This window comes from Crotalus tigris, unplaced genomic scaffold (genome assembly GCF_016545835.1).
Source record: "Crotalus tigris isolate CLP2741 ecotype Arizona unplaced genomic scaffold, ASM1654583v1 scf7180000018954.1357295, whole genome shotgun sequence".
Lineage (NCBI taxonomy): Eukaryota > Metazoa > Chordata > Lepidosauria > Squamata > Viperidae > Crotalus > Crotalus tigris.
Window position 1 is genome coordinate 1,022,298 of NW_024097293.1, and position 8,207 is coordinate 1,030,504.

The window sequence follows — 8,207 nt, forward strand, 5'->3', positions numbered from 1 at the left end:
ATGCACCTTTAGTGAGCTTCCCAAACTTTACATTATAATTACTGATAAACTAATGAAACTACTAGAAGATTTTTTTCATGATGTCTTCTTAGCATTTACAGTCAGCACCTTAAAATGACATATACAGAGGCTTCAGTGTACATTGAATGCATTGATATTTTACTTTTCTGGAAAGGAAGAAAAGTGTCTTACTGTTATGAAATTAAAATCTAAAGTTAAGTGATGTAAAATATTGCTAAGACAATTTATATGTTTTAATGTTTTCCCTGTATTTAGAATATGGAGGTTGTTAGAGAATTTTAAATTCTCTATTGGTGAAAAATAAATCAGAAGCTCTCACAGTTGACGGCATTTTGCTGATTCAAATAACTTTATATTTATATAAAAATATTTACAATACCATTCTTCTTTACATCAACATAGCTTAATGAAGACTTCTTACAGAGAAAGACCAAAGACAAACCTTGAGACTGGAAATCCAGCTCCTAACTCAATACTCTTTTTGCACAGACTCAGTAGCCCTTTCTTCTCATTGGCTGACTGAGTTACCACATGACTCTTCCTGTTCATGAATATTCCAACCCTACTCCCTTCATGACAGGAAGAGACATCAGACCTATTGACTTAACACATTTTCCATAGTGAATACCACCCAATGGTTTATTCATCATGTCTGCCAAATTATCTTCAGAAGAACAATGATGTAAACTAATCAATTTTTCTTTTATAGCTTCCCTGACATTACAATGCTTAATGTCTATATGTTTACTTCTGTTCTTCACCCTGTCACGAGTTGCCATTTTTATACAGGCAGCATTGTCTTCAAATACCTTTACAGATTCTTTTACATTAATATTTAAATCTTGCAACAACTTCAGAACACAATTCAGATAAAGCAATAAACTCTGCTTCCGCTGTTGAAATAGCAACAGTTGTTTGTTTTCTGGACTTCCATCCAATCAGAGTCCCTCCAAACAATATTATAATCCCAGAATTTGATTTCCTTGTGTTTATGTCATTTGCATAGTCACTATCGACATAACACTTTAATTTCAATTCCTCAGTAATCTGTATTTGAAGACCCAAATTTATAGTTCCCTTTAAATATCTGAGAACACTTTTTACACCCATCCAATGTAACTTTGTAGGTGCAGCAGTAAAACAACTCAAAATGCTTACTGCGCAAGCTATGTCTGGTCTGGACCACTGTGATAGATATAACAAACTCCCTATTGCTGAGTGATATATCTCTTGATCACAGGTTTCACCTTTGTCCACACTTAAACTGTTATAAAAATCCGCACTCATGGGTGTGGGAGCAGTATTGCAATCCTTCATATTATATTTCTTCAATAACTGCTCAATTTTTCTCCTTTGACTGAAAATATAACTACCTTTTTCATTTTTCTGTATCTCTACACCAAGATAATTTTTTATTTCTCCCAAATTCTTTAATTCAAATTTCTTTCCTAATTTATCAGCAAATTCTTTAACTTGTGATGCATCCTTTGTGATGAAGCAAAGATCATCCACAAATGATAACAGTAGACAATTCCCTCCTTGTAACTGTCCAGTATATATACAATTATCAGCTTTGCAACTTTTAAATCCAAGATCCTTTAAAGCAGTATCTAAACAGATATTCCAGTTTCTGGCTGACTGCTTCAGCCCATAAGTAGCCTTGTTTAATTTATATACCATGTTAGTTTTTGCAATTTCATATCCTGGTGCTTGGATCATATAAATTTCTTCCTCTAACTCAGCATGGAGGAATGCAGTTGTGATATCAAAGTGCCAGATTTTATGCTTATATGCCGCTGTCAACGCCAGTGCTAATCTTATACTCTCACTTTTCACAGTTGGCGCAAATACTTCATCATAGTGCACATTCTTTAATTGTGAAAAACCTTGTGCCACTAACCTGGCCTTATACTGTATATCATTATTTGGCAATACCTTTTTCTTATATACCCACTTACAACCCACAGCTTTGGTTCCCTGTGGCAAAGTCACTGATTTAAATACTTCATGGTCTCCCATGGATTTCATCTCTTTATCCATGGCCTCCTTCCATCTTTCTTGTTCAGCTTTTGGTAATGCCAACACCTCTTTATAACTTCTTGGCTCATACCACACATTGCAAACCTTTACCTTGCTAGCAGAATATCTATCAGGCGGAATTCCTTTGTTACATTGCTCTGACCTATGTAGTATTAACTGCTCCTGTGTCTCAAGTCCTTCTGGCTTCATGTCTTGTTCAGCCTCTCCTCCCTGAACATGGACATCTTCAATAATGATTTTTTCATCATTAGATGAGTTATTGTCATTAAACAGATCATCGTCATTAAGTGAGACATACCCAGAATTTGCATTAATTCTGTCCTAATTTTGTTCTGCAAAATTAGCAGACCTTGAAATTATAATTCTTTTACTTCCATCACTAAAGTGATATCCTTTTGACCCTGGCTGATAGCCCACAAACCTGAGCTTTCTTGCCTTTTGCTGTCCTTTTCTTCTGATTGCTTTTGGAATATGTACCCATGCAGTACTTCCAAAAATTCTCAAATGTGCCAGTGATGGCTTTCTCCCATATAGAATGGCATATGGAGTATTATTAAGGGAGGAATTCCACAGCCTGTTAACTATATAATTGGCAGTCAATATGGCTTTTCCCCAATATGACCTGCTGAAACCAGAATCCTCCAATAATGAATCTTTCATTGTTTGCAAAACACCATTCCTTCTTTCAGCTACACCATTCTCTGCTGCTGTGTAAGGATTTGTACGTCTGTGTCTTATCCCCAACTGCCCCAACCATTGTTGGAATTTAGTAAATTCAGTACCTCTGTCAGTTTGCAACTGACACACTTGTTGTCTGTATCTTCTCTCTACAAAACTTACCCACTGTTTGAATTGTTGTAGCACCTCTGTCTTTGCTCTAAGCAAGTAGCAAAACGAATACCTGCTATAGTCATCAACAATTACCAGTGCATATTTTGCTCCTCCCAAACTGGCTTGCATAGGTCCCACCAGATCTGCATGGACTAGCTCTAGAACTCTTTTTGTTTGTCTTGTGCTACATTTACTAACTGGGAATGCCTTTGACTTCGATGCTTTGCATACTGCACAGTCCAAATATGTTTTGCATCCCTTCAAATTTAGCCCTTCTGCAAAATCTTGCATTTGCTGCAAAACTTTAAAGCTTGCATGGCCAAGTCTTCTATGCAGAAGATGAACACATGAATCATGCTCTGCAACATTCTTAAATATATGGGAACATTGAACCTTTTGTCCCTGCAATACATATAGATTATCTTCCTTTATGCCTTCTGCACAAATATTCCCATTCCTTTTGATGAGACATTTCCCATTTACAAAAATGACCTCAAAACCTTGTTTGTCTAAATTAGACACACTTAACAAATTATGTTCCATCTCAGGTACACAAAGCACATTGATAAACTTTGATTCCAAATATGGAATTTTTACATCGCCTCTTCCAATGACTTTTGCTTTCTGGCCATTTGCCAAAGCCACAGCTTCTTGTGCTACTGGAACAAACCTGCAAAATAATTCAGAGTCATTAACAATTGTTTCACTTGCCCCACTATTTATTAGCCACTTGTCTCTGTTGTTGCTATAGCAAACTTTTGCAACACCAAAATGTTCCTTTTGCAAAGCAGTCCTTTTTCAAAGCAGTCCTTTTTCCTTGCACAAATATCTTTTTCTGCAAATTGTTTCTCTGCAAACAGTTCCTTTGCAAATGTGTCTTTTCTCCACAAATGTAGCAAGTCTTTTCCCGCCGAGCAGCAAAATCTCTCCTTTGTTGCAATTTGGTCCGGGTTTGATCTGATTGTTTCTTCTCTGGAGACTTGCAGTCTGGACCCCCTCCTCAGGAATTTCTCCTCCTCATGGCTGTTTCTAAAATGGTGTTTTTCTTCTTCATTAAGCAAACATGCCTTTAAAGCCTCAAAATTTAAGTCTTGCTCTTCTTTGCACTCAAATATTGCAGAAACTATGTTCCAGGTTTTATCTAAACTGTTCAACACCAATAAAACCTTCTGGAACTCAGGGAATTTAATCCCACGTTGTTCTAAGTCCAAAAATAAACTTTGCATTTTATTTAAATGCTGTTCCACAGATTCACCTGGTTGCAAACAGGCTCTGTAAAGTTTTCTTGACAATTGCACTATGTTGCAAGCAGAAACATTCATGTGCACAGCTCTCAATTTCAATCAAATCTCCTTTGCAGTCTTTAAATTTGCAACATTTAGAAATTGTGCATCATCTAAATTCAAGATGAGATAAGTCATTGCTTGATCATGGCTTTTCTGATCTGCAGCTGCAAATACTTGTGGTGGATTTTCAACAATATACCACAGCTCTTTTGCTTTCAGCAAACATTCCATTTTTGCAGCCCATATAATGTAATTCTTCTGGCCCAAACGAGGCACACAACTTTCCTTAAATTTCATTGCAGCCATTCTGCTAATTCTGCTTTGTTCTTATACTTTCTAAACACAGGCAATTTCTTCCAGCTTTAAATTACAATGCAGTCCTTAGTAAACTCTGGGCCCATAACCTGTTAGAGAATTTTAAATTCTCTATTGGTGAAAAATAAATCAGAAGCTCTCACAGTTGACTGCATTTAGCTGATTCAAATAACTTTATATTTATATAAAATATTTACAATACCATTCTTCTTTACATCAACATAGCTTAATGAAGACTTCTTACAGAGACAGACCAAAGACAAACCTTGAGATTGGAAATCCAGCTCCTAACTCAATACTCTTTTTGCACAGACTCAGTAGCCCTTTCTTCTCATTGGATGACTGAGTTATCACATGACTCTTCCTGTTCATGAATATTCCAACAGAGGTAATTCTCGAGGACAATCTTGTGTTTTCCCCTTTAAGTACAAAGACAGTGTGTTTTACTCTTGCATCAATAAAGAGGAAAAAAGGGGAAGATTTTGGTGTGCAACAATGAATTATGATAAAGATAAGCGATGGAGCTACTGTGCTGATACCAGTAAGATAACTGTGTGATGTTAGCTTATTTGTTATTATTGGCATGGCTAGGCTATCTGAAGAAGGAAACTTTTTAATTCATAAGAAAAAACATAAACAAAGGAAAATTGAGTTATATTAGTGTCTCAGACCTGAATGGTCCTAGATTACAGAATAGGTGCATAAGTAGATGGGGCAAGAGAGAGAGAGAGAGAGAGAGAGAGAGAGAGAGAGAGAGAGAGAGAGAGAGAGAGAGAGAGGGAGGGAGGGAGGGAGGGAGGGAGAGAGAGAGAGAGAGAGAGAGAGAGAGGGAGAGAGAGAGAGATGTGTATCCTCATGTTCTCCACAGATTGATCAAAATAGTTCTGGTCACAATAGCTATGAAAAGAAAATAGCTCAAGAATGTTAGCAAAGTCACTTGATAATTTAACAAAGCAATTATGAGAATAATCTATACATTGAGACATTTGAATTAGTGTATACTCAAATCAGTTAACCCAGCATCTCTATCAGTGTAGCAATTTCTACTGCTCTGTAGCCTAAGAAAGCAGGGGAGAGTGCAGATTCTTTGTAAATGGGTCATTACTGATAGGAGCATATAAGAACTAGTAATAAGAAATGCTCTTAAATGAAGAAATGCTGTTTCTTTTTTACTTTGGAAACTGCTAAACTGTATGTATCTACCATTTGTATATTAAAAAATTGACCATCTACCATTCCTTCTAGGACCAGGTTCATATAAACCAGTGTGGCCTGTCAGACAACAGATATGATTCCTCAGGTAGGACAAAAAATAAATAAATAAGGAAGAAGGAAATGCTTTAGAGGCTTTAGGTTGGGTGGCTGTGGAAGTTTCTCAGATGTTTTTATATTTATATTTTGTATTACAACATATCTAATGTTGTCCCACAATTTTTTCTTGCGTAAGATGGACAGGTGCTGCTGCTTGGCAAGGCTCATGTAAATTTCTAGTTCCCATTTTGGAGACACCAAAATTTTCAACCTTTTCACGGATTGTACCACTTTTAGGACATGACAATATTCGAGTACCACCAGTGCTTAGCAAGATGTCAAAAACTTGATGACTAAAAAAAAAAGGGGAGGGGGAATTTTGGGCTTTACTGGTTAAATTTGTTTGTTGTTATAAAAATGGCTAGTTATAATATTATTGAAAAATAAAAAGTTGAGGTTCAATATTAATGCTTCCTCCTACTGCAATAGAGGAAGTCAGAAGTCAATGCCTTTTCTTTTCCCCTTCTCCCCTTCACTGTCCCCCTTTTCTCTCACCTTTTGCTCCCAAAAGTCCCCCCCTCTGTCTCTTGCCCTTTGCTGGCAAAGCCCCTCTCTCGCTCTTTCACTCACTCACACTTTGCTTGCAAGAGCTGCTCTCTCTCTTGCACACGCTTTCAGCATTTTTATCCGTTCTGAATGAATTGGGTATGATTTTTGTTCCTGCCAAATAAAACAGACCACAAAAAGTCTTTAAAATGTTTTAAAGTTATCATAACTTCCTATAAGTAGAAATCTTGAACTCTCCTGAACTTTATGATATAACTGTATTGTTTTCTTTTTCCCCTCAGATTACCAAAACCAATGCTTTGATTCCAGGGATGATACTTTTCCTGTCAAAGTTATGATATATGCCATCTGTCACGTTATCTTCATAAACATTATTAGTCTAGGCTTACTACCAGTAGAATCTATCAGACTTTGCATTACTTAAGAAATTATTTTATTACCAGATGTGACCAGCTTCTAAACTCCACATGTTTGCTGTATAATTTTTAGCAGCTTCCAGAGAACCTTCTTCTGTGCCATCAAACTTGGGAAGAAATCCATGAAGCCTCTGCCATTTTATTATTAGTTTAAAATTCTTATCTTCAGAGTATTATAGGCTGAAAGGTTTAAGCTATAGCTTTTTAACCAATTTGCCATACAATATTTTAAAAACTGTTAAAATGTTTTTTATGTCACTTTATTCATTGTAGCATTCAACACTGGAAGGTTTAGCAGAAGGAAAGCTTCCTCACCTTCAGAATACTTTATAGCCTATGTTTAAGCCACTGATTGATCAATCAATCTGAATGTCCATTTTTTAAACTGCCATTTGTCCATTCTTATGCAAATATATGTGATTATGGTGGAAATTTTGCTTTGAATTGCTGGACTTTTCGTGATCATTTCTAAACTGCTGATTCTTTGTAATAAATATTCCAAGCATCAAACTGGAGCACATTCTTTTTCATTGCCTGGATTCCATTCTCAAGATTCAGCCTTAAGGCAGATTGCCTTTGCTCACCTTCTAGCTGCACCTCCTATCAGCTGGGCCTGCCTGTCACTAGCTGCAAGGAAAAGGAAAGGCATGGTGGGAGGTAGGGCAGACCTCTCTGGAGTGGTATGGAAAGAGATAGGTACACGCACTGATGGTTGTAGCCATCCAAACCATTCAACCCACAGCAAGTTTTCACATGTCAGTGAACCTAGCTGTCCAAGGCCCCTTATAGTCTACAATACTGCTGGTGGGGAGTTGCAGTGCTCCTTCAGTCATAAGGGTATGGAAGCCAAGAAAGCTCTTAACTTGGCATACAAGGAGTACAAAAGTGAGACTGGATATGGCAATAAAGCAATTCTTAAACAGTTACTTACATTCAAAAAACAATTCAAGCAATTGATTGCATTCAAGAAGAGACAAGACACAAGATCTTCTTGGGAACAGCTCATCGTGGCAGCAAAGAAAAAGAACTCCTCCTTATTTTGGCGTCTAATAGCTTGCCACTCTGAAAGAACCTATATCCCATTAGACTGTCATATATCTCCTATAACCTGGGAACTTCATTTTCGGAGAATGTATGAAGACCCCTCTAGCGAGAGTACAAGGTCTATAGTGAATGATTTACCTGAGTGGCCTCCAGTTTCAGAGTCTGAAATTAAATCCCCCATTGGCCAACTGAGGATCGGGAAAGCTCCAGGAGCTGACTTCATTTCGGCCGAATTACTAAAGAATAATATGGAGTGGTGGATACCCATCCTGGTAGTGCTGTTCACCCATATTGACTCCACCGGCCATGTCCCAGAGGATTGGGACTTGGCAATTGTGGTCCCAATTTATAAAAAGGGAAAGAGAGGCGGCCCTGCCGATTACAGACCAACAAGTCTGCTAAATATAATCAGCAAACTCTATGCCAAATACCTTCA

General features: G+C 37.2%; 1 long non-coding RNA gene across 1 annotated transcript; it reads left to right on the forward strand.

The window, feature by feature from the left end:
* The first annotated feature begins 4,752 nt into the window (after nt 1-4,752).
* Nucleotides 4,753-7,187, forward strand: LOC120314572. The gene is made up of 3 exons (XR_005558483.1): nt 4,753-4,881; nt 5,739-5,793; nt 6,593-7,187. It is a non-coding gene; the product is annotated as an uncharacterized LOC120314572 (long non-coding RNA).
* Nucleotides 7,188-8,207: the final 1,020 nt, after the last annotated feature.